General features: G+C 45.1%; 1 protein-coding gene across 1 annotated transcript in view; it reads right to left on the minus strand.

The window, feature by feature from the left end:
- LOC138360313 (origin recognition complex subunit 3-like) overlaps positions 1-26,379 on the minus strand; it is a 174,876-nt gene that overhangs the window by 53,646 nt on the left and 94,851 nt on the right. The window contains exon 8 of the mRNA XM_069320232.1: positions 13,140-13,376. The gene's annotated coding sequence lies outside the window, so the exon portion shown is untranslated. The remainder of the gene's footprint in view (positions 1-13,139; positions 13,377-26,379) is intronic.

Below are 26,379 nucleotides of genomic sequence, written 5' to 3' on the forward strand. Positions count from 1 at the left end.
TTACCATGTGGGGTTTGTTTTGTTACGCCTACCTTTCTGGGTGCCTAACCCCGGTCGATGGCAGATAAGGGAAACCCCCAACCATATGGGGTTTTCCAGGGCCATTGCTCCCTGAAACCTCTCTGAAGGGGCCAGGTTCTGGCGCTGGTCCCTGGTAGGTCTGAACTCCATAGCTAATGTCCCGGTCTAACATAACATACATTAGCCCGATAAGCTCCAGGGAGCCGTAGGGGCTCCCCACAGAAAACTATGAAAAATCAATCAGAGACATTGAAATAATTCGGTAATTATCTCTTTGTGGCAACTCCGGCCTGACAGCTGGCGAGCAACAGACCGCCTGGGACGCATGCTGAGTCAGCGCCTATAATTTGCCAGAATTCCCCGCCCTATAGCGGGCAATATATGCCACTTACGATTTTTTTATTATTTTTCCCGTGATCAGTGAACACAAATTAAAGGTTAGGAAGAAATTTTTTTTTTTTTTCAAAATGACATGCGCCTATGGGGATGACAGGATATTAAACCCCGAGCATGTTAAGGGTTAAGGTCCTCATTTTTACCGTACCTGAGTACCTGGAATTTATCACTGTTAAACATCATGTTATTTTCTGATGCCCAGCCGAAAACTTTATTAATAATCAGCTTGAAGTTTTTCAATGCCTTCAGCCGAGATAATTTTCATACTGATTTTTGTGTCATCTGCAAAGGATGATACGAAGCTGTGACTTGTATTTTTGTTTTTTTCTGATATGAGAATAAGGAAAAGCAGCGGTGTAAGGACTGTACCCTGAGGTACAGAACTTTTAACTGCACTTGGACTAGATTTTATATGGTTGACCGTTACTCGCCGAGTCCTGTTTGACAGAAAACCGAGTATCCAGCGTCCTACTTTACCGGTTATTCCCATTGACTTCATTTTGTGTGCTATCACGCCATGGTCACATTTATCGAAAGCCTTTGCGAAGTCCGTGTATATCACATCAGCATTCTGTTTTTCTTCTAATGCCTCAGTGACTTTGTGTAGTGCTCAAGTAGCTGTGAGAGGCACGATCTTCCCGCTCTAAATCCATGTTGGCCTGGGTTGTGAAGGTCATTGGTCTCCATGAAATTGGTGACCTCAATCCTAATCACTCTCTCAAATACTTTTATGATATGCGATATTAGTGCAACTGGTCTATAATTCTTTGCCAATGCTTTGCTCCCTCCCTTGTGTAGAGGGGCTATGTCTGCTACTTTAAGTGCATCTGGTATCTCGCCCTTGTCCAAGCTCTTCCTCCACACTATGCCGAGTGCCTGTGCTACCGGCACTTTGCATTTCTTTATAAATATTGAATTCCATGAGTCTGGACCTGGGGCCGAGTGCATGGGCATGTTTTTAATTTCTCTATCAAAATTTAGTGCACTCGTGTTGATATCGGTTATATTTACAGGGGTTTGAATATCCCGCATAAAGAAATTGTCTGGATCTTTCACTTTCATGTTGTTTATTGGAGTGCTAAACATGTCCTCATACGGCTTTTTTAGGATTTCACTAATTTCTTTGTCATCCTCCGTGTATGAACCTTCACTTGTATAATATAGGTCCAATACTGACAGTGGTTTTTGCTTTTGATTTCGCATATGTGAAGAAATATTTTGGATTTTTCTTTATTTCCTGAATTGCTTTCTGTTCTAACTGCCTTTCTTCAGTTTCATATGAGTGTTTCAATTTCCGCTCGATTTCTTCAATCTCCCTATTTAAATTATTCCTTCTTTGACGGGAAATTTGTGTCTGCATAAGCAGTTCCGTTATTTTTTTCCTGCGTTTATAGTGTCGTCTGCGTTCTCTTTCTACGTTGGATCTCTTTCTGGCTTTCCTCAAAGGAACATGTTTCAGACAGACTTGATACGCTTAGTCAGTTTATCTATTCCTTCTGTAGGACTTTTTTTTTGAGATATATACAAGAGTTGTTACATTCTTGTACAGCCACTAGTACGCGTAGCGTTTCGGGCAAGTCCTTAATCCTATGGTCCCTGGAATACGATCCCCTGCCGCGAAGAATTGTTTTTTCATCCAAGTACATATTTTACTGTTGCGTTAAACAGAGGCTACAGTTAAGGAATTGCGCCCAGTAAATCCTCCCCGGCCAGGATACGAACCCATGACATAGCGCTCGCGGAACGCCAGGCGAGTGTCTTACCACTACACCACGGAGACTTGTATTACTTAGAACAGTTTCCCATGGAATGTTTGTAAGTTCCCTGTTTATTATCTCCCAGTCTATCTTTTTATTATTAAAATTGAATTTACTGAATACCCCCTCTCGCTTTATCAACGTTTTAAGTCTATTCTGAGTATTGATGGTCGTTTGCACTTCAATGAGCTGTCAACTGTATAAACATCAGAGGTCTATGATTGTTGAACATCCTCCTAGCAAGTATAAGAAATATTGCCAGAACAACCGTGGACATCTTCAAGAGAAAACTAGATAGCTTTCTTGCAAGAAATGCCAGACGAATTGGGCTGTGGTGGATATGTGGGCCTGCGGGCCGCTCCAAGCAATAGTCTGTTGGACCAAGCTCTCACAAGTCAAGCCTAGCCTCGGGCTGGGTTTGGGTTGTAGAGGAACTCCCAGCACCCCATCAAGCAGGTATATCAAAGGAACAAATTGAATGAAATCAAAAGAACTACATTAAGAATATAGCAACACCTGTACATACCAGGGAGATTTTTAAGTAAGAGAAGAGGAAAATAATGGCAAAAAGTGCCAAACTCTACCATCAACTCGGTCAAATGCTACACAGGACACAGATAATGTGGCACCCCTACAAGAACCACAAATATTAAACAAAGTAAAAGACCCAGCGCTTCCACACATAAGATAACTTCTCTCATATTTGCCAACATACAAGGTACAGGTATGTTGACAAATATGTTCACTTCATAAAGTGCCTCGTAACGACCCGCCAGGACCCTGTTCAACCTCCAAAAGCCCCATGCCCGAATGTCAACCCAGGACATGTTACTAAAAACAGGAGCCAAAGCTGCGAACTTACAAATGTCATAGGTACGGGGATAGACTGCAGGCTGGCTGAACCGAATAATCCTGTAATTACCTAAGTGTAGTTACAGGATGAGAGCTACGCTCGTGGTGTCCCGTCTTCCCAGCACTCTGTCATATAACGCTTTGAAACTACTGACGGTCTTGGCCTCCACCACCTTCTCACTTAACTTGTTCCAACTGTCTACCACTATTTGCGAAGGTGAATTTTCTTATATTTCTTCGGCATTTGTGTTTAGCTAGTATAAATCTATGACCTCTTGTTCTTGAAGTGCCAGGTCTCAGGAAATCTTCCCTGTCGATTTTATCAATTCCTGTTACTATTTTGTATGTAGTGATCATATCACCTCTTTTTCTTCTGTCTTCTAGTTTTGGCATGTTTAATGCTTCTAACCTCTCCCCGTAGCTCTTACCCTTCAGTTCTGGGAGCCACTTAGTAGCATGCCTTTGCACCTTTTCCAGTTTGTTGATGTGCTTCTTAAGATATGGACACCACACAACAGCTGCATATTCTAGCTTTGGCCTAACAAAAGTCATGAACAATTTCTTTAGTATATCGCCATCCATGTAATTAAATGCAATTCTGAAGTTAGAAAGCATAGCATAGGCTCCTTGCACAATATTCTTTATGTGGTCCTCAGGTGATAGTTTTCTATCTAGAACCACCCCTAGATCTCTTTCTTTATCAGAATTCTTTAAAGATTTCTCACATAATATATAGGTTGTGTGGTTCTATGTTCTCCTATTCCACATTCCATAACATGACATTTATTAACATTAAATTCCATTTGCCAAGTGGTGCTCCATATACTTATTTTGTCCAGGTCTTCTTGAAGGGCATGACAATCATCTAAATTTCTTATCCTTCCTATTATCTTAGCATCATCAGCAAACATGTTCATATAATTCTGTATACCAACTGGTAGATCATTTATGTACACAATAAACATCACTGGTGCAAGAACTGAACCCTGTGGTACTCCCTGTGACACGAGAGTCACCATTGAGTCATGGGAAAATATTAGAAATGGAGTAACTTTATGTGCCTTAAATACAAGATCTATAACATGCACTGAGATAACTCACGATGAGCTACTGGATGCTATAAAAAGTGGCCGCTCTACTGCTCCGGGAAAAGATGGAGTAACGTATGACATACTTAATTATTTAGCCGGTATGAAACCTAGTCCCTTACTTGATTTGTTTAATATGAGTTATAGAGAGGGAAAGTTACCAAGAAAATGGAAAGAGGCTGTCATCATTCCTATCCCTAAGTCAAACGGAGGCTACAGACCTGTCTCCTTAATATCCTGCTTTTGTAAAATGATGGAAAGGATTTTGTTAAATAGGCTACTCTACCTTGTAGGTGATAACATGTCCAGTAATCTCTCTGGTTTTATCAAAGGCAAAAGTACTGCGGATTGTCTCTTAAAGTGTTTGTCTAATGTGGATGACAATTGTAGAGTTTTTGTTGATCTACAAGGAGCATTTGATAAAGCCAATGGGGAAGTAATCTTATATGAATTAGCCAATCTGGGAATAACAGGGAGATTGCTTCACTGGATAAGGGATTATCTACAAGGCAGAAAAGGTCAGGTGTATTACCAGGGATACATGTCTGAGGAACGGAGGTTTCAGTTAGGTACCCCACAAGGGGGAGTATTAAGTCCCACCTTATTCAATGTATTAATGAACAGATTAGCATCAGAGATGTATCCTCCAGGGGTCACGACGATCATATATGCTGATGACATTCTTATACAAGGCACTTCTGGGAACAAAATTCAAACTGCTCTTAACATACTTGGTACAACCTGTCACAAGTTAGGCTTAGTTATAAATGCAGATAAAACCAAATACGAGTATAGGAAACGAAGAAATATAACACTTACTCTAAATGGTGTGGAACTGAGCCGTGTTCAGAAGTACAAGTATCTGGGCATGTATGTTGGATACACATGTGAGAGTAAAAATGCTGAAATAAATCATATCAGCACCTTATGTAAAGCCCGTCTGCATCCTCTGAAAGCACTGGCTTTTTCTGGTAAAGGTGTTGGGGTACCTATCTTGCGGATGTTATACATAAGCACTGTTCGGTCCCTGATAGACTACGCAGCACCCGTATTGTCTTACACAGGCCAAGGCAGAATTCAAAAAATAGAGCTGATACAGAACGAGGCTATGAGGATTATTCTTGGATGTCAAAGAAATGCAATGATTGAAATAATGAGAATGGAATTAAATTTACAGTGTGTGTGATAGAGTCCGTGACATTAACACTAGAGTATCTATTCGTTTCATGCGGAGAAAAGGAGGGGATAAGCTGTTTGAGAGCGTTCAGACCTGCTTGAGTGACGTACACACTTCCAGGAAACTGAGGGAGACACGCTACACGAGAGGATTAGCTCATGACCTCAGGGAATACGACGTACTTGACTGCTGTAAATCCTCTCACCAGTGTAATATGTCTGCTCCCTGGAAAGTAGAGAAAATAGACGTCGAAATTGTACCCCTCAAGGTGAAAAAGACTCATCATGAACCGGGACAATTACGGTGTTTGTATGGAAGCATATCTCGGTTACCAAGAGGCAACAGTTTACATGTATATTGCGACGGGTCGGTGGCGGAGGATGGCAGGGCTGGGTGTGGTGTCCTAATAAGGGATTATACGGAGTTTGGGACTGTGGACAGGATAATTGAACTCCGGCTTAGTAATTATATATCATCCACACAAGCTGAACTGCAGGCCATTCTGGCGTGTTTGGAGGAAGTACGTCATGGCGACAAAAATGTTTTTGTATTTGTCGATAGCCGAGGAGCACTGGAGTCCTTAAACAGTCGAAACCCAGTCTTCATGTCTATAGTGGAGGACTGTAAGAGAAGAATAACTGAGATACAGCTGAAAGGTTATAGTGTGAAATTCATGTGGATTCCATCTCATGTTGGAATAGTGCTCAACGAGGTGGCGGATGACTTGGCCAAACGTGCCACATCAAAACCACAAGTTGACATTGAATGTGAATTCACAATGAGACAAATAAGAAGCAAAATCAGAAATATTCAGGCACAGGCAGGAGTGGAGAGAGATAATGTATGAGAGTAGTCAAACCATGCAACACTACATGTGAGTCAAAACACCCATTTCACTTATGGTAAAAGGAGAAATGCTTGGAGTGACTCTGTGTACATGCGGCTCAGGCTTGGGTACAAATATTACTGGGAATATGGGATAGATGTTCATGATAATGACACGAAGTGTAAACTATGTGGTATGTTAAGGTCTCACACCCTTGCCCATTATGTTCTTGATTGTCCGTTGATTAATGTATATAGAAACACTGAGATAAGGACTGTTCCTGAACAAATAGCCTGGATGTGTCACAACGGAAAGGTTGATGATATTCTTGAGAGATATAAGAATTTTGCACCAAGATTGTAATATTTTGTTGAATTATCTGCAGGTGTCTTGCAAATTGTCTATACAGTATACCTAGGTCATAAAAGTATTTGTGTGTACGTCTGATACCATACTACTTGTGAAGGAGGAAATGTATATGTTTACCTCTCGGAATGTTTGGTAATATGTTTATTTGTGATGTGTGTCTATGTATGTATTAACACGTTGTACTGAATGGGGTGAGAATAGCTTGAGCTACCTCATCCCTTTGTGTGTATTTTACCTCAATAAACTTATTTCAATTTCAATGTGGTACTCCACTTGTGACATTTCTAAATTCCGATACATTGCCTCTGATTACTGCCCTCATTTTTCTATCAGTCAGAAAATTTTTCATCCATGATAGAAGCTTACCTGTCACCCCTCCAATATTTTCCAGTTTCCAGAACAACCTCTTATGTGGAACTCTGTCGAAAGCCTTTTTTAGGTCCAGATAGATGCAGTCAACCCAACCATCTCTTTCCTGTAATATCTCTGTGGCTCGATCATAGAAACTGAGTAAATTCGATACACAGGATCTTCCAGATCGAAAACCATACTGTCTGTCTGATATTATATCATTTCTCTCCAGATGTTCTACCCATTTAGTTTTGATTAGCTTTTCCAATACTTTCACTATTACACTTGTCAATGATACAGGTCTATAATTGAGGGGGTCTTCCCTGCTGCCACTTTTGTAGATTGGAACTATGTTAGCCTGTTTCCACACGTCTGCTACGATTCCTGTACACAGGGATGCCTGAAAGATCAGGTGAAGTGGAATGCTGAGCTCAGATGCACATTCTCTCAGAACCCATGGTGAAACGCCATCTGGGCCAGCTGCTTTGTTCCTCCCGAGCTCCTTTAGCATATTTTCCACTTCATCTCTAGACACCTCTATCCGCTCTATGTTGTTCTCTGGAATTCTTATTGTGTCTGGTTCTCTGAAGATTTCATTTTGTACAAACACACTTTGGAACTTTTCATTTAATGTTTCACACATTTCCTTTTCATTTTCCGTGAATCTGTTTTCCATTTTCAACCTCTGGATATTGTCCTTTACCTGCAATTTGTTGTTTATGAATTTGTAGAATAGGCCCGGTTCTGTTTTACATTTATCTGCTATCCCTTTTTCAAAATTTCTTTCTGCCTCTCTCCTTACTGCTGTATAGTTGTTTCTCGCATCTTTGTATCACTGGTATGTTTGGGGGTTTGGCCTCTTCCTATACTGATTCCATTTTTGTGTCTTTTGGTCTCTTGCCCTCTCACAATTTCTGTCGAACCAATCCTGTTTTCTGGCCCTGCATCTCTGTTTTGGTATAAATTTTTTTGTGCCTTTATCATATATTTCACAAAACTTGACATACATCTCATTCACTTCCTTGCCTAGCATCAAGTCTGTCCAATTATACTCACTAACAAAATTTCTAAGGTCACCATAATGTCCTCTCCTGAAGTCTGGTTTTTCAACTGCTTCAACCTCCTTATTTTCTTCCAGCTTATAATGCATTGCATACTTTATTCCCAAAAAGACATGGTCACTTTTACCCAAGGGAGGAAGGTACTGAATGTCAAATATCTCTTCCTCCTTCCTGGTAAATATCAAATCTAGCATGGAGGGAACGTCCCCTTCCCTCATCCTCGTAGCTTGTTTAACATGTTGATACAAGAATGTTTCCAGGATGAGGTCTACAAATTTACAGATCCAAAAATCTTCTGTTTTAGCTTCATATGCTTCCCAGCCTATGGATTTCAAGTTGAAGTCACCGACTATCAACAGTTGTGATCTATCGTTATCCCCTCTCGCTATAATCTCTCATTATTGTTATAAGACCTTCACGTTTACTATCTAGCTCCTCCTTTGATCATGTGCTGCTTGGCGGTGGACTATATGCATTTATTATCATTAGTTTATCATCCTCATGGCAGATCTCTAGTGCAATTATGTCAACTTCTTGTGGATTGGCAGTCATTATTTCGTTCACCTTTAGGTGTTCTTTTACCAGCACAGCAACGCCACCGCCTTTCCTAATTTTTCTGTCCCGTCTCCAAATTGAGTAGCCCCTTGGGAATATGACCTCATTTAAAATACCATCTTCCAGTTTTGTCTCCATGAGTGCAACAATGTCTGGTGTCTGCAGCTGTATTACATCACTTAACTCCAGTATCTTCGATCTTACTCCATCTATGTTGGTGTATGCAATCTTCAGGAACTTGTTCCCCCTCTCTCTCTATTGATTTCGTTGGTTTGCCTTTATGTACCGCTTTACTGGTCTGCCTACCCCTATCACTTTGTAGAAAAAAGAATTTATTTCTTCTTCATTCCTGCTCTCATTTAAATGTTTTGCCCCGGCGAGGTTCAGTTTCAGCTTCTCTCTATCTTCTTTTGAAAGATCTCGTCTTAACGACCACCCTTTCCCATCCTCATCACTTTGCAATTTTCTAGCATTCCTTAGTACTTCTTCCATCTGTTTGGCACCGTTTAGGGTGATCCTCAAAGATCGATCTTTCCCTTTTACGTACCTGCCTATTCTCCTGTAGTCGCACACATTCTCTCTGTTTGTAAGACCTTCCACGAGGCCAACAATTTTATCTACTACTTTAGCTTCTTCTACAGCTCTTTCTGACCTAGATGTTATCGCCTTTTCTTTGCAGCCAAAAATGATCAGGGACTTACTCCGATCAACTGTGTTTTGCACCAACTTCGGGTTAGATGCCAATTCTTTCCTCACTTCCAGCCTAATGTTTGTTTTATCTTGGTTGCGGCAGTGTTTGACTTCCTTTACTGCTTCTATTTTTTCCTTCTCCTTGGCCACTTGTGCATAAGTGAGTTGCATATCTTTCTTGCACTGTTCTATTCCCTGTGTAACTTCCTCCATCTGTGCTGACAAAAGCTGTTTCTCCTGTTGAATTTCCTTACCTAACCTATTGTAGTCATTTTTGTTTAAATTTGCTTTAACTTCTTCCAAAGCTATTTTTAAGAGTTTATTTTCTTCTTCCATGGCTTTGCAATTTGTTTCCAATTGATTCTTATCCTTGCGCAAGTCTTTCACTAAACCCTCAAGACATAAAACTTTGCTAGTCAAATGGTCATTACTTTCTTTCAATTTACTAATTATTTCTACATGAGAGTTCACTATAGCATCTAAATTTACCAACTTGTTATGTAGACTACTAATATCAATGTTTTCTTCATTGAATCCCTCAAAATCAAGCTCTGTTTTGTTTTTCCCCTTGCCAGTGGCCATCTTGAATGTTCTTCTCTGCACTGTAAACACTAGGGCAACTTTTTCTCATCCGATTTTTCACTTCCCTTGGCATTTTCCTGTAATCTCACCTATTTTTCAAGAGCACTATACCTTTATGTTCTCTGGGACACCACTCACTACCATCAACCTGTACTACAATACTTAGGATTGTTGAAATATGCTGGAGCTCCTCTGCTGCAAGTGTTGACCCTAGGGGTGTCACCTTTTTGATGTGACCTGTGGACAACCTGAGAGGCCCGCGCCCTGGAACAGGGAAGAAGGGAAATCGGGTCAACCCAAAGCGCGTCCCCTGCCATGAAGGCCTTGGCAGGCAAGTAATGGTGAAGAGCTGCAACTGGACACAAAACATTATGCACGCCCAGCTGAACCAACCAAACCTCAACAAGGACCCCCAACACAACCAACCCAAGGACACCTCTGGAAACCAGCAGCCTCATTCTTCACCAGAAAAGAAGGAGATGGCTGCAAACAAACAACCCGACCACCGGGACCAAACGAGCAGAAACCCCTGTGACAGAGAAGATCATGAAGCTCCTCGACCGACCCACAGAGGCCAATGCCAACAAGAAAAGAGCCTTAGAAAAGCATTCCTAAACCGAAGGGGACACACAAATCGAAGAGAACAGAGAAAAAAGAACACCCGGTCTAAAGACCCGGTCTTTTTTTGCTAGTTCGGCTTTCGGCTTGCAATTTTTAACCAGCTGTAGTTTGTTTTGGAATTCCTATCTTTCTGGGTGCCTGACCTGGTAGATGACAGACTGCTTCCAATTACACGGGGGTGTCTATAGGGCCATTGCTCCTCATGCCTCTCTGAGGGGGGCCAGGTTCTGGTGCTGGTCCCCAGTAAGCTTAGAACTCCATCGATTGACTGTTGTCACGGTCTAATATATACAACATCAGCCCGGGATTCTGGGGAGCTGAAGGGGGTCTCTACAGAAACAGTACGTGTTATTGTTCAAAGAATATAGCATTTAACTGATACAGTGACAAGAATATATCTGTGTGTACCAATATTCTATACATTCTATAATACAAAAAGTATTGGTGACAGCTCATAACATTACACTTGAAAAATCCATGGTAAAAATATTCAAAATACAAAGAAAATATATATTCATGAAAAATATGCGTGACTAGGAAGAACTCTGATAACCAGTTATAAGATTATTACACTCACCAGAAATGCTCAGTGCATTTCTGGTGAGTGTAATATTTCACGTTTCTGGGTTCAGGGACTGAGCTAGTCCCTGAACCCCGGATGAATCGGGACGTGCCAATAGGCATCCCAGAGGTCCAGGGACACCATCCAAGAGAGCGCAGGGAAAGAGGCCTGCCGCGCCAGCCTCAAACTCCCCGAAGCCTCAGGCCAAAGGAAAGGACCCGAAACGCCCACAAATCGTGGGATCAGGCGTAAGTGAACAGTGCAAGCCTGCCCCCTCCCATCGCCCCGTCAATGGGGCGAACCGCGAAAGGGCCAGCGCCCCTTACGAGACCCCGAACTTCGCACAGAGCGAACACCACGCCAACCAGACGAAAGTGGGTCTGAAGGCGGGGCTGGACCCGAACCTGGCACCAGTGGCCTACCACGACGAGGGGAACCCCGAGCCCTGACACAACCCCTCCAGGAAGGCCCTCCCAGGACCCCTGGACAACCAACAAGTCAGACATAGGACGACAACTAACCGAAGCAGCCTGCAAATACTGCGCCACGGCAGAATCCGCAAAAAGCAGAGGACAAAACGGAGAGGACATCCCAAGAGCCAGGGCCCAGGCCGATTCCAGAGAGGATGCAAGCACCGCTTGCCGACACGCGAGCCAGGAAGCATAGAACAGCGAAACTGCATTCTGCAGGATCGGCACAAAGAGCTTCAACAAGCAGCCGCTGAGCCCAAGGCAGCGGACCCCAGGAACATCCCCAAGTGTCCCCACATCCTTCACAAGCCAGTCCAAAGACAACTCCAGGAGGGAAAAGAAAGTCAAGGCCGAAACCAAGAGGCCACGGGCGAGAAAGTCCTCAGCAACCTGCGCAGCCGAAAGGGAGGGAACCTGCACATGGAACTGCACAACGCCAACATCCCGGGAAAGGGCAAGGGAAAACAAGCACTCATTGAGGTGCTCAAGGTCGCCCCCAGGAAAATCTGAACCACCGTCGAAGCCTCGCACCACTCAAGCGTGCAGGAACGACAAAAGAAATGCCAAGCCTCCAAAGCAAACACAGCCGCAAACGGTCTGCCAACCAGGACGACTCCGGAACCTCGTAATGGACCCAGAAAGGGAACGACGTCCCAAACCTGAAAGAAGATGGATCCATAACCGAGGCATAATCCGGGTCGCGCTAGAAGTAAGCTGCTAGAGTTACCTATACCGCAGACAGTTGGATGCAGGAAGCCGAAAACCTCCGGAAGGACGGAACCAAACCTGGGGAGGGGTAGATACCAAATCCAATTCGTACGCAGAGGGGGGAAAAGAGAATCCCACTCTTTGTAACAGTAAGCCTCAGAGGGCAGAAAAACCCAGGTGGGGTCCAACAGGGCCCAAGTCCTCGAAGTCTACCCCTCCCCAGCCCCAAGATCCTTCACCGCAGGATCCAAGGCCGAGTCATCCCCCCAAAGCACCTGCCTCAAAAGAAAAGGCCGGCACAGCCACGTAAGCCGCTGAAAATCACTGGAGCAAGAGCAACGACCTTCGCCTCTAACATCAGCCTTAGAAATGAGGGGTAGATAACCGGCGCGAGGGTCTGGGGCTTCCCCCTTGGCCCCTCCCGGGGAAGGAGAAGCTGCACAGACAGCGGCGCGTTGACGTGTGACATCATGCTCGTTTGCTTGTTTCCTTTTGGGGAGTTCTATCTACTTGTTCGGATTTTGGTAGCAATTTTCACCAGAATAGGGCTTTGTTTTGGGACGCTTACCTTTCTTGGTGCCTGACCCGATCGATTGCAGACATAGAAAGCTTCCAACCACACAGGGGTTTCTATAGGCCATTGCTCCCCTTGCCTCTCTGAGGGGGCCAGGTTCTGCCTCGTGGTCCCTGGTAGGCCCACAGAACTCTATATACATGACTGATGCCAAAGTATGACAATAGCTTATCAGCCATGGATAGCTCCGGGAAAAAAATGAGAAAAACACATTTCATATGGCATCTGTTCTCTAGTAAATTCAGTTGCAAACATGTTGACACCATATATTCTTATAACTCAAAACCTAATGAGAAAATATATATATAAAAAAAAATAAACATTTTTGGCGTTGCCGAGTGGAACATTGAGATGTCCGGAATACTGTAGTTTGAGCCGGGAACGTGCTGACAGTTCAGAATGTTAAAGCATTCAAACATTAAAGGATACTGTACAGTACTTGGACACATGCAACATGAAGCATAATACAACTAACTGACCTGTAAGTAGTGGTGGGGATTTGACAAAGCTGTAGTGAAAGGAGCTCTTGGCATGCCCACCAGATGTTGCTTCACCGACGACGAAGATTCGAAGAAGAGTATCTCGTGAAGCGGCTGTTTATTTACAGGTTGTAAGTGCAGTTCCAAAACATTTGACAACAGTTGTAATACTTCTGAACGTAGCAGCTCATAAGCATTTGGTCTCTTGTTTTTCTTCTTTGCAATTTCAAGTAATTTCTGAGAAAAAATAGCATGAAAAAATAACACGGACATAGTTTTTTTGTTTAGAATTCATAATTAAGCAATATTTTTAATACAAGATACAAAATGCCACTCTGGTTGAGACCTGGTGGTTCCCTGAAGCATACCAGAACCCAGAGCCAGAACCTGCCCCCACACAGAGGCGGAGAGCAGGTGACACTCCGCCACCCCCACTGTTGGCATACCAGAACCCAGAGCCAGAACCTGGCCCCCACACAGAGGCGGAGAGCAGGTGACACTCCGCCACCCCCACTGTTGGCATACCAGAACCCAGAGCCAGAACCTGGCCCCCCACACACGAGGCGGAGAGCAGGTGACACTCCGCCACCCCCACTGTTGGCATACCAGAACCCAGAGCCAGAACCTGCCCCCACACAGAGGCGGAGAGCAGGTGACACTCCGCCACCCCCACTGTTGGCATACCACAACCCAGAGCCAGAACCTGGCCCCCCACACAGAGGCGGAGAGCAGGTGACACTCCGCCACCCCCACAGTTGGTATACCAGAACCCAGAGCCAGAACCTGGCCCCCACACAGAGGCGGAGAGCAGGTGACACTCCGCCACCCCCACTGTTGGCATACCAGAACCCAGAGCCAGAACCTGGGCCCCCACACAGAGGCGGAGAGCAGGTGACACTCCGCCACCCCCACTGTTGGCATACCAGAACCCAGAGCCAGAACCTGGCCCCCACACAGAGGCGGAGAGCAGGTGACACTCCGCCACCCCCACTGGGAAATAATTAAGAAAGCCAGTGAACAAATACAGACTACTGCTGGGTTTAAAATGACCAAAGCCTCAAAACTACCTAACGAACTTCCACACACAAGGTAAACAAACGAGTGAATCTCTCGAAACTAGCATGAACTCGTTAGCACCAACTCCTCCCATCCCCATGCCAGTTGGGGGGATAGAAAGTTGGAGCTCCAAGTTCCTGCTAGCTCTCCACACCAACTGTGGAGCAAATGTGCAGAACCAACCAACCAACAACCAGGACGGGAGGGAGAGGGCAATCAGGGAGCCACCGGGGCCCTCCCAGGAGCAGGTTTTTCTTTATATTTAATACTGCTTTTCTGGAGGGAGCCCCTTGTGGATCCCTGAAGCTAATTACCCAAGGAGAAGACAGACAAGGGCTTATTATGGAGAAGAAACTGAAAACAGTCAAGACGAAGACGAGACACTTGGCCGAGAGGAATGACCCAAAGCGACGCGACGCATGCATGACAAGGCCTGGAAACATTAATTAACACCAAACCATCAGGATCCTGTTAGACCACCAAAACCCCCCAGCCAGAATAACAGCCCAGGACATATTAGCAAAAACAGCTACGCGAGCAGCAAAATTACAAATAACATGAGCAGGCTGGCTGGATTTGATGACACTGTAGACGACCTGAGAAACAACATCCTTGGAACAGGAGACCAAGGAAACAGGATCAACCTACAAAGCATCCACCAAGTCAGAATTGGTGGCATGAAGATAATGGTTGAGAGCCACCACTTGGCACAGCACATGAAGCAACCCCTGCCAACCAACCAAGCATCAATGACCAAAGGACCACTCTGAAATTCCAGTGACCTACGAGGGCCAAAAGAATGAAAACCACGCCTCCGAAGAAGAGCATGCAGCTCCCCTACCCTACAACTGGAGTCGAGTGCCAATAAGAAAACCATTTTAGCAGAAGAATTATAAACTGAAGGGAATGCAGTAAACTGAGAAAAGAGGCAAGAGACCTGGAAGGGGGAGAAGCCCGACATACCACACTTCAAAGGGGAAGGAAGAAAAGACACGGAGGGAGCAAATGTGGATTTCACTAACATTTCCAATTCCAGGTTGCTAAAAACAAGATGGGGCCAACTCTGGAACATCCAACCAGGCACAAAGCCATGAGTGCTGAAGGCAGGCAAAATGAACCCACAAGGTGGCAGCTGCTTGATAAGCTTGCCGTCATGTGGAGGGTCAGAGAGAAACCACATGGGGGAACAAACCCCGCAGGACTCAGGGTCGTAGGTGTCACTGACCCAATAGGCAGCACGCTGGAGGCAGAAAGAATGATCGTAGCTCCAAGGTAAAGATGACAAGAAGTCCTCAAACTCCCAAAATGCGAGAGCCTAGGATTACTAGGCCCCAAAGGGCAGACCAAACAGGGCACACGGGTACTAGGAATGCTTGCCGGGAGTTAACTACGTAGACTGATACAACCTGGTTAATGTGGCGATTAAGGCCCATGTCAGAGTGCTGTGTAAAACAAATGCACAAACAGCCTGTGTACCTCAAAGAGGCAAAATGTTTGCCGAGGTAAGGCCCCGACTCCGGTGGCCCGGTCTCTAAAAGAGCAAACTCCCAAACACCCAGAGAAGAGAACTCTCCAAGTACAGGGGCAGTGCTAGAGCATACAGGAAAGGGAGCCCTGAGCACATGCAGCTCTAAGGACCCAATGAGCCAGGTCCACACAGCACATACTAGACAGAAAACACTCATGAAACTAATTAAAATATGGAATAACACCGAGCGAATGATCCCTGATGGACAAATTCAAAGGAAGGCTGGCACTTAGCTTAGAAGAAGCAGGACCCGTCCAGCTGATAAAACACTCAGGATGTGTTTGTTAACACTATCGCTCTCTTTGGACACCCCTCGTGTCCACTTTTTTTCTCCCATGTCCTAGCTTTGGACACTGCTCGCATCCAATACAAAAAATATTTGTATAAAATTCATTTTCTATCCGATCGACTTCGGCATAATTTCAAATTGAGCGCCTTCAGAATGCGCACAATTTGATATCAACATGGAAGATGTAACACAAAACTTGATGTCAGAACACTTGAAAGATTATAAATATGTTTTTGGTCAAAATTTTAAAATATTTGTTAAAATTCTATTTATTGTGCTATTATTATGGGACTAGTTTTAAAATGCGCGCCTTTACATTGCGTACAATTTAATACAAAAATTAAAGATGTAACATGAAATTTTATGTCAGAACACTGGAAGGATATAAATAATTTTGTGATGAGCTTGCAAAATTAAACCATTTGTTAAAATTCCAGTTATTGCTCTATTATTATGGGACTAGTTTTAAAATATGCGACTTCATATTGCGAACAATTTGATACCAAAACGAGCGACGGAACACAAAAATTTATGTTATCAAACTGAACGAGTATACACATTAGGTTGATAATTGGTTCTCGTTCACGGGTAACTTTAGGCTTTGCCAAGGGAGTCATGCTGGGCTTTTGGACAATATATGCATATACAACTGTAGGGAATTTAATTGCAAACGCATTGATACCAAAACGAACGACGTAGCACGAATATTAAGGTGGGAAAACTGAAACGAGTACAGACATTTTACTGATTTTGTGCGCTCACGGGTAACTTTTCCTGACTTTAGGTTTTGCTATGGGGAGTCAAGCTTGGCTTTTGGACCTTATATGCATATACACCTGTAGGGAATTCTATTGTGAACACAATGATACCAAAACGAGCGACATAGCACGAGAATTAAGGTGAGAAAACTAAAACGAGTATACACATTTAGTGTCGCCGAGCACTCGCCCGCACCATCAGGTCTACTCCGTGCATACACGCGGAGAGCACGCCTGGGGTGCAATACTGTTAAATAAACCCTTCAAACTTGAGAGAATTCACCAATAATTCAAGAAGTGAGAACAATTACCACTAGGTTTCAAATTAACCTCCATGCTGCGCTGCATTTATTGTGACATTCTGGTGATGCACTGAAAATAAAGTGTTCCCCCAATTTCTTTTTTCTTTTTAAATTGTTAAAACCTTTCATGTAATGAAACGCTATTTTCTGGGTGAGTCCTGGAGGCTCCCCGGAGCTATCCAGGCTGAATGGATATGTATAACTTTCTGGCATCAGTCAAAGTGCTAGGAGTTCTTGCCTGCTTCATACCTGTTTGATGGGGTTCTAGGAGTTCTTCTACTCCCCAAGCCCAGCCCGAGGCCAGGCTCGACGTGTGAGAGTTTGGTCCACCAGGCTGTTGCTTGGAGTGATCCGCAGGGCCACATACCCACCATAGCCCAGCCCGGCTGATCTGGAACTTCTCTTAGAAAACAGTCCAGTTTTCTCTTGAAGATGTCCACGGTTGTTCCGGCAATATTTCTTATAGTCGCTGGGAGGACATTGAACAACCGCAGACCTCTGAAGTTTATACAGTGCTCTCTGATTGTGCCTATGGCACCTCTGCTCTTCACTGGTTCAATCTTGCATTTTCTTCCATATCGTTCACTCCAGTACGTTGTTATTTTACTGTGTAGATTTGGGGCTGGCCCTCCAGTATTTTCCATGTGTATATTACTTGGTATCTCTCTCGTCTCCTTTCTAGAGAATACATTTGGAGGGCTTTGAGACAATCCCAATAATTTTGGTGTTTTATCTCGTCTATGCGTGCCGTATATGTTCTCTGTATTCCCTCTATTTCAGCAATCTCTCCTGCTCTGAAGGGGGAAGTGAGTACTGAGCAGTACTCAAGACGGGACAACACAAGTGACTTGAAGAGTACAACCATTGTGATGGGATCCCTGGATTTGAAAGTTCTCGTAATCCATCCGATCATTTTTCTGGCTGACGCGATATTTGCTTGGTTATGCTCCCTAGACGTTAGATCATTGGATATCATTATTCCCAAATTCTTGACATGCTGGTTTTCTACTATGGGAAGATTCGATTGTGTTTTGTACCCTGTATTATGTTTCAGATCCTCATTTTTGCCGTACCTGAGTAGCTGAAATTTATCACTGTTAAACATCATGTTATTTTCTGCTGCCCAATCGAAAACTTTGTTGACATCTGCTAGTAGTTTTTCAATGTCTTCAGCAGAGGTAATTTTCATGCTGATTTTTGTGTCATCTGCAAAGGACAACACGAAGCTGTGACGTGTATTTTTGTCTATATCAGATATGAGAATAAGGAACAGTAGCGGTGCAAGGACTGTACCTTGAGTACAGAGCTTTTAACATCGCTTGGACTCGATTTTATCTGATTGACTGTTACTCTTTGTGTTCTGTTCGACAGGAAATTGAGTATCCAGCGTCCTACTTTCCCAGTTATTCCCATTGACCTCATTTTGTGAGGTATCACCCCATGGTCACGTTTGTCGAACGCCTTTGCAAAGTCTGTGTATACAACATCTGCTTTTTGCTTTTCTTCTAGGCCTTCTGTGATTTTGTCATAGTGGTTGAGTAACTGTGACAGACAGGATCTTCCCGCTCTAAATTCATGTTGTCCTGGATTGTGCAATTCATTGTTTTCCATAAAACTAGAAATTTGATTCCTAATCACTCTTTCAAACATTTTTATTATGTGTGATGTTAGTGCAACTGGCCTATAATTTTTTACCAAGGCTTTACTCCCCCCCTTGTGCAACGGAGCTATATCTGTAGATTTAAGTGCTGCTGGTATCTCCCCTGTATCCAGGCTCTTTCTCCATATTACGCTGAGTGCTCTCGCTACTGGTACTTTACATTTCTTTATGAATATTGAATTCCATGAGTCAGGCCCAGGAGCTGAGTGCATAGCACATTGTCAATTTCTCTTTCAAGTAAGTAAGTAATTATCAAAAGAAGGCACCAAACCGGGAAGGCTATGTAGCACCATCAAATACGCAAAATAATCAGAGGGCGCTAAATATCACCAAGGATGCCAATACGAGAACAAAAACGCATAAGGCGAACGATATCAAAAGTATCCGAGTCACCAAGAATTCTATCGAGGGACAGGTGACCGCGAGGGGCGGTCGGAAAGCAAGACATACGCTCGTCCTGGAAGTCAGGACATTCAAGAAGGACATGCACGACCGTAAGAGGGACAATGCAACTAGGACAATAAGGAGCAGGGCGGCGCTCCATCAAGTGACCATGGGTTAAGCGAGTATGGCCAAGACGCAACCTCGCCAGAGCTGTTTCCCACCGCCGGTTACGGTGGAAGGAGGACTGCCACGAGGAAACACAACATTGAAGAGTACGTAGCTTGTTACCAGTAACAGACAACCAAGAAGCCTGCCAACGGGTAAGGACTGAGGAATGGATAACCGGGTAAAAGTCGGAATACGGAATGCCCTTACGAGAGATGGGACAAGAGCGGACAGCTTCCTTGGCGGCAGCATCCGCACGCTCATTTAAAGACACACCAATATGGCTGGGAACCCAACAAAACTCAACCGACTTAAATTTACTATGAACGAGAAACAGCCAATGCTGGATCTCGACAACCACTGGATGAACTGGATTAAAGGACCCGAGAGCCATGAGGGCACTACGAGAGTCAACAACTACAAAGGAAGACTGACAACGAGAAAGCAGGAGACGAAGAGCATAGAGAATAGCATAAAGTTCCGCTGTAAAGATGCTAGTCTCCGGAGGCAAGCGACACATATAAGTGCGATCAGGAAAAACAACAGAGTAGCCAACACCGTCCGCTGACTTAGACCCATCGGTGAAGACAGAAACGGAGCGGGAGTGAGAAGAAAAGTGCTCGAGGAAAAGGTGTTTTAGAACCGTAGGAGGGGTAAAAGCTTTAGTGATACGGGTCAAGGAAGTACAAAACCGCGGAAGAGGGACCCTCCACGGGGGCAAAGAAGGAACAACACGAGGAGAAACATCAGAAATACGAACGGAAAGAGAATCCTGCAGGCGAGATAACCGGACAGAAAGAGGGAGGTGGTGAAGAGGAACAGGAACCGCAGGAGGGGTAAAAGTTAAAGCACGACAGAGGCGAGAGGAAGGATGTTGCAAGGACCGCGCAAGATAGCGAAGACAGTAGCGATCACGGCGGTCCTGGAGAGACAGGAAGCCATTTCTCTTTCAAAGTCTTCCGAGTTTGTAGTAATATCCGTTATATTATCTGCAGCTTGAATGTCATTCATAAAGAAGCTGTCTGGGTCATCAACTTTCATGTTGTTTATTGGTGTGCTAAACATAGCCTCATACTGGCTTCTTAGAATTTCACTAATCTCTTTGTTGCTCTCTATTCCAATTCTATTTCCTCAGACTCATATAATCGCTTCAACGTTTGTTCTATTTCTTCGATCTCCCTGCTTAGGCTTATTTTCCTTGCTTGTGATAGTTGTGTCTGCCGAAGCATTTCCGTTATTTTTTTCCTTCTCCTGTACAGTCGTCTGCGTTCTCTTTCTAGAGTGGTCCTCTTTCTGCCTCTCCTCACAGGCACATGCTTCAAGCAGACCTTGCAAGCTTACCGGGGACCACGAGCCAGAACCTGTCCCCCTCAGAGAGGCACGAGGTGCAATGGCCTATAGAAACCCCCTTGAGCTTGGGAGCATTCCATGTCTGTCATCGACCGGGATAGGCACTCGGAAAGGTAGGCGCCCCAAAACAAACCCCTATTCTGGTGAAAATATTGCTATCAAAAGCCGAATGAATGGACGGAACTCCCCAAACAAAATTAGTAAACTAGCATGACGTCGTCATGTCGCCATGCCACCGTCTGCGCAACCCACCCTCTCTCTGGGAGGTGGAAGGGGGTGAAGCCCCAGACCTTCCGCGCCGGCGATCCAACTAGCAATTCTTTGACTGGATGTCAAAATACGCGAAAAATGCCGCCGTCCGGAGGAAGGATGCTGGGGAGCCTCCGGGACTCGCCCAGAAAACGGTGTTTCATTACATTCAATGCTGGTTTTCTGGGGGTGCCCTGTCGGCTCCCCGGAGCTACCTCACCACAGATAAGGAAAATAGGGAAGGATCCAGGAGGCGGACGCCACGCGCCCTAACCTAATAAAACAAGACCACAGACGAAACAAAGAACCTGCAGACCCGAACTCCTGAACAGGAACGAGGGGAAAAAGGGAACGCGAACAACCAAAATGCGTCCACGACTCCAGATGCCAAGACGCTCAGAAAACAGCGAAAAAAACGCAACCGAACAACAAAGGAAGCAGCCCCCCCCCCCTGCCCGACCAACCAAGCAGCAACCCAAAGACAAGACCAAAATGAGAAGAAAATAGACCACCCAGGCTAACGACCAGGATGGCACCAGAACTCAAGAGCAGGCCGGAGGTGAAACAATGCCCAGGACAGCAAGCGAAACGGAGCAGGAACCGCAACACCGAACGCAAGCTGGAGCTGCTTCACCCAATACGAGGTGACAGTACACGGTCCCAGATGACGGACCCGGAACAACCCCGAAGGGAAGACTAGCCAACCCTATCAGAGAACAAAGGACCCTTCGCAGTGATAGGAAAAGGAAAACCAGAAGGACCGCCAGGAAAACCACACACCGCCCACAAGATGAAACACGCAGGTGGGAGACCAACAACGAACCCATCAGTGCTGACACAAACGACGAGAAACGAGCACCATCAATGAAAGCGCAAAACGCGAATCGAAAAACAGCGACCTCACAAACCAAAGGAGCAACATAACCAGCTCCAGCAGGGAAGAATGACGTACGCATCCCTGAGGCATCCAAGAGGAAAACTACGCAGGACGTGAACCGCAGGAAAGCAAACACACCCGTTCCGGAAAAGGAACAAAGAAAAACCAGATCCATGACCGGAACCCAGCTACCGGTTCCAAGAAAAGGAACCAGTAAGGCAGGAGCGGCGGACTGAAAGTTCACAACCCTCCACAGACAGTGAAACACCGAAGCCTGCAGTAAGTCACAAAGAAAATCATAGGAACTCAGTACCAAAACGGAACACCGGAGAAGTTCAAAAGCAGGGAACTAAACATGGACAGAGACCCACCTGAGCACCCAATATTAGGATAGTCAAGAAGCACCAACCCAGATACACAGACAAGTGTAGCATAGGAGGAGGAAAAACGGAAATAGGCAAGGAAAACCCCGAATACGGACCAAGAACGGCCGGGAAGTAATGCACACGACCAACCACAACATGTGTAGTGGAGGGCGTACATACCCGAGGGACCTCATGGACAGCAGGGGTGCAGCCAGGCACCGAAGATAGACAAGGAATGAGTGTCCAGATAGAGAAAAGACCCAGGTGCCGACAAATGAAACCAAAAGCATTGAAAATGTGGGGCAGAGCCCCTCAGGACAACAAAGAACAAGATATATGGACAAAGGAGTCACTGAAGACACATGCAAGGTGACCAAACACAACACACCACACCAAACACCCCTGTTAGAAGCCATCGACGCAACCCCGCCAACCGGGGAAGAGACAGAGTAAACAAGGATGGAGCAGTGACCAAGGGTGGCACGTTTTGTACACGAAACAATGGGTATAAATTGGATAAGTTTAGATTTAGGAAAGACTTGAGTAAACACTGGTACGGTAACAGGTTTGTTGATATGTGGAACCAATTACCGCGTAACGTGGTGGAGGTGGGGTCTCACAAATGGTGCAAGCATGGGTTGGACACGTATATGAGTAGGATTGGGTGGTAATAAATAGGAGCTGCCTCGTATGGGCCAATAGGCCTTATTCAGTTGCCTATGTCCTTATGTTCATATGCACAAGGGGACATAGAAGGAAGCTGAGTACCCAAAGGAGCTACAGACATGAAAAAGAACCTGATCAAGGTCAGAAGATGATAGGAAGCGGAAAGCACTAGGAAGCTACGTGGAGAGGCAGACTCCACCCACAGGAGCAAACGCAGATAAGATTCGAGCTCAGGAGGACTCTGGAAACTGCACAACCGTCAACCGACAGGAGAGAGGTGGGGCCAAAGAGCCAGAGCTCAACCCCTGCAAGCACAACTAGGCAAGCACCCCACCAAAAGCCGAGAACCAGCACCTGGCCGACAGAGTTGCCAGACATGACAATCTCACCTGCAGAGCAGAGACACGACCTGTGCTACAACACAGGCGAGCCAAGTAATATACCAGGAGCATCGCTAGTGGTGCGCTCGAACGCCATGCATACTTGAGGCAGTAGGCATTGTATGTACCAGTTACCTGAACAAAAGTTGGAAGTCTAAGGAGAAATACGTCCAGAGGTGTGCGTCCTGCAGAAGACGAGGAGCAGTACAGAGGGGAGGAGGAGGCGCCACTCCTAGCAATCCCACACCCGGAAGCAGAGGAAAGAACGAAGTGATGCCCCCATATATAAAAACCAGAACACCCCCAGCATCCAGAGGGCTACGACTGGAGGGAGAAAACAAGCAAAAAGCCATAGAAAACCGCGGAATACACGAGTATACCTCCCATAAACAAAATGCACACCCCAGCTCCAGCGAGCGAGGTACGAAACATACCACCCGTCCACCGGGTGGAGTGGCTCGTACACCAGGCGGACACACATATCGTGCAAACACATAACGTAGAGACACATCGTATACACACATCGTGCAAACACATCGTATACACACATCGTACAAACACCAGGAAGGCGTACGTAACGAAGATGAGGATTGTCGAAACTGGGAGGAGAGACGACGCAAAAACAAAACAAGGCGAAACCGAAGAGAAAGAAGACAGAAGACGGTCGGTAACCAATGAGGCCGACAAGAGACCAGAAGGAAAACCACTTCGGAAATCAACAGACGTTCCAATAATATTGGAAGGTACGAAGAGACGAGCGAACCAACAAGAACTACGACAAGTAAGCACAAATGCACGGAGGTACATATGGACAAAAATATACCCCTGATCTAGGGACACGCAGGGACGCCGATACGAAGGGAACAGTATCGTGACGTAAGCGTGAAAAGGGTAAGGAAAAGGGGGCAAAACACACCCCCAGGAACGACGGGAACGATGAACCCGAAGGGACACGGAACCGAACCCAGGGAGGAGTATACCCGCAACCAACATGAACACAGAGGGGGGAAGGAACAACCCCACTTTGAGGAACTGCCAGCCCTCATCAACGGTACAAAGACCCAAGAGGGGCAAATGGGGCCAAAGCCCCCCAGGCAACCCCTCCCCAACCCCGGGAACCTCTATGGCAAGACCCGGGGCCGAGCTGCACCCCCAAATCCCCAGCTTGACAAGGAAAAGCCGGGGCAGCCGTACAAACACTAAGGAAGGGAGCCCACTGGTTAGACCCATACGGCACAGCTGGAGGAACTGACTTGAATGCCTCTGCCGCAATCACAGAAGAGGAAAATCCCCCGAGACTGCCCGAGTCTCAACCCAACCAGATCCCGCTCCAACCTTGAAACCCGTCTACGGTTTGGAGCAGGAAGCAAGGGAGGCAGTGTACTCACCTAGTTGTGTTTGGGGGGTTGAGCTCTGGCTCTTTGGTCCCGCCTCTCAACTGTCAATCAACTGGTGTACAGATTCCTGAGCCTATTAGGCTCTATCATATTTACATTTGAAACTGTGTATGGAGTCTGCCTCCACCACAACACTACTTAATGCATTCCATTTGTTAACTTCCCTGACACTGAAAAAATTCTTTCTAACGTCTCTGTGGCTCATCTGGGTACTAAGTTTCCACCTGTGTCCCCTTGTTCGTGTCCCACCCGTGCTGAAGCGTTTGTCTTTGTCCACCTTTGAACAAGTTCCTGAAGATTGCATACACCAACATAGATGGAGTGAGATCGAAGATACTGGAGTTAAGTGATGTAATACAGCTGCAGACACCAGACATTGTTGCACTCACGGAGACAAAACTTGAAGATGTAATTTTAAATGAGGTCATATTCCCAAGGGGCTACTCAATTTGGAGACGGGACAGAAAAATTAGGAAAGGCGGTGGCGTTGCTGTGCTGGTAAAAGAACACCTAAAGGTGAAGGAAATAATGACTGCCAATCCACAAGAAGTTGACATAATAGCACTAGAGATCTGCTATGAGGATGATAAACTAATGATGATAAATGCATATAGTCCACCGCCAAGCAGCACATGGTCAAAGGAGGAGCTAGATAGTAAACGTGAAGGTCTTATAACAATAATGAGAGAGATTATAGCGAGAGCGGATAACGATAGATCACGACTGTTGATAGTCGGTGACTTCAACTTGAAATCCATAGACTGGGAAGCATATGAAGCTAAAACAGAAGATTTTTGGACCTGTAAATTTGTAGACCTCATCCTGGAAACATTCTTGTATCAACATGTTAAACAAGCTACGAGGATGAGGGAAGGGGACGTTCCCTCCATGCTAGATTTGATATTTACCAGGAAGGAGGAAGAGATATTTGACATTCAGTACCTTCCTCCCTTGGGTAAAAGTGACCATGTCTTTTTGGGAATAAAGTATGCAATGCGTTATAAGCTGGAAGAAAATAAGGAGGTTGAAGCAGTTGAAAAACCAGACTTCAGGAGAGGACATTATGGTGACCTTAGAAATTTTTTTAGTGAGTATAATTGGACAGACTTGATGCTAGGCAAGGAAGTGAATGAGATGTATGGCAAGTTTTGTGAAATATATGATAAAGGCACAAAAAAATTTATACCAAAACAGAGATGCAGAACTAGGAAACAGGATTGGTTCAATAGAAATTGCGAGAGGGCTAGAGACCGAAAGACACAAAAATGGAATCAATACAGGAAGAGGCCGAACCCCCAAACATACCAGCGATACAAAGATGCGAGAAACAACTACACGGCAGTGAGGAGAGAGGCAGAAAGAAATTTTGAAAAAGGGATTGCGGACAAATGTAAAACAGAACCAGGTCTATTCTATAAATTCATAAACAACAAATTGCAGGTAAAGGATAATATTCAGAGGTTGAAAATGGGAAATAGATTCACGGAAGATGAAAAGGAAATGTGTGAAACACTAAACGAAAAGTTCCAAAGTGTGTTTGTACAAAATGAAATCTTTAGGGAACCAGATACAATAAGAATTCCAGAGAACAACATAGAACACATAGAGGTGTCTAGAGACGAAGTGGAAAAAATGCTCAAGGAGCTCGGTAAGAACAAAGCAGCTGGCCCAGATGGCGTTTCACCATGGGTTCTGAGAGAATGTGCATCTGAGCTCAGCATTCCACTTCACCTGATCTTTCAGGCATCCCTGTGTACAGGAATCGTAGCAGACGGGTGGAAACAGGCTAACATAGTTCCAATCTACAAAAGTGG

The sequence above is a fragment of the Procambarus clarkii genome, unplaced genomic scaffold, assembly GCF_040958095.1.
Source record: "Procambarus clarkii isolate CNS0578487 unplaced genomic scaffold, FALCON_Pclarkii_2.0 HiC_scaffold_107, whole genome shotgun sequence".
NCBI classification, from domain to species: domain Eukaryota; kingdom Metazoa; phylum Arthropoda; class Malacostraca; order Decapoda; family Cambaridae; genus Procambarus; species Procambarus clarkii.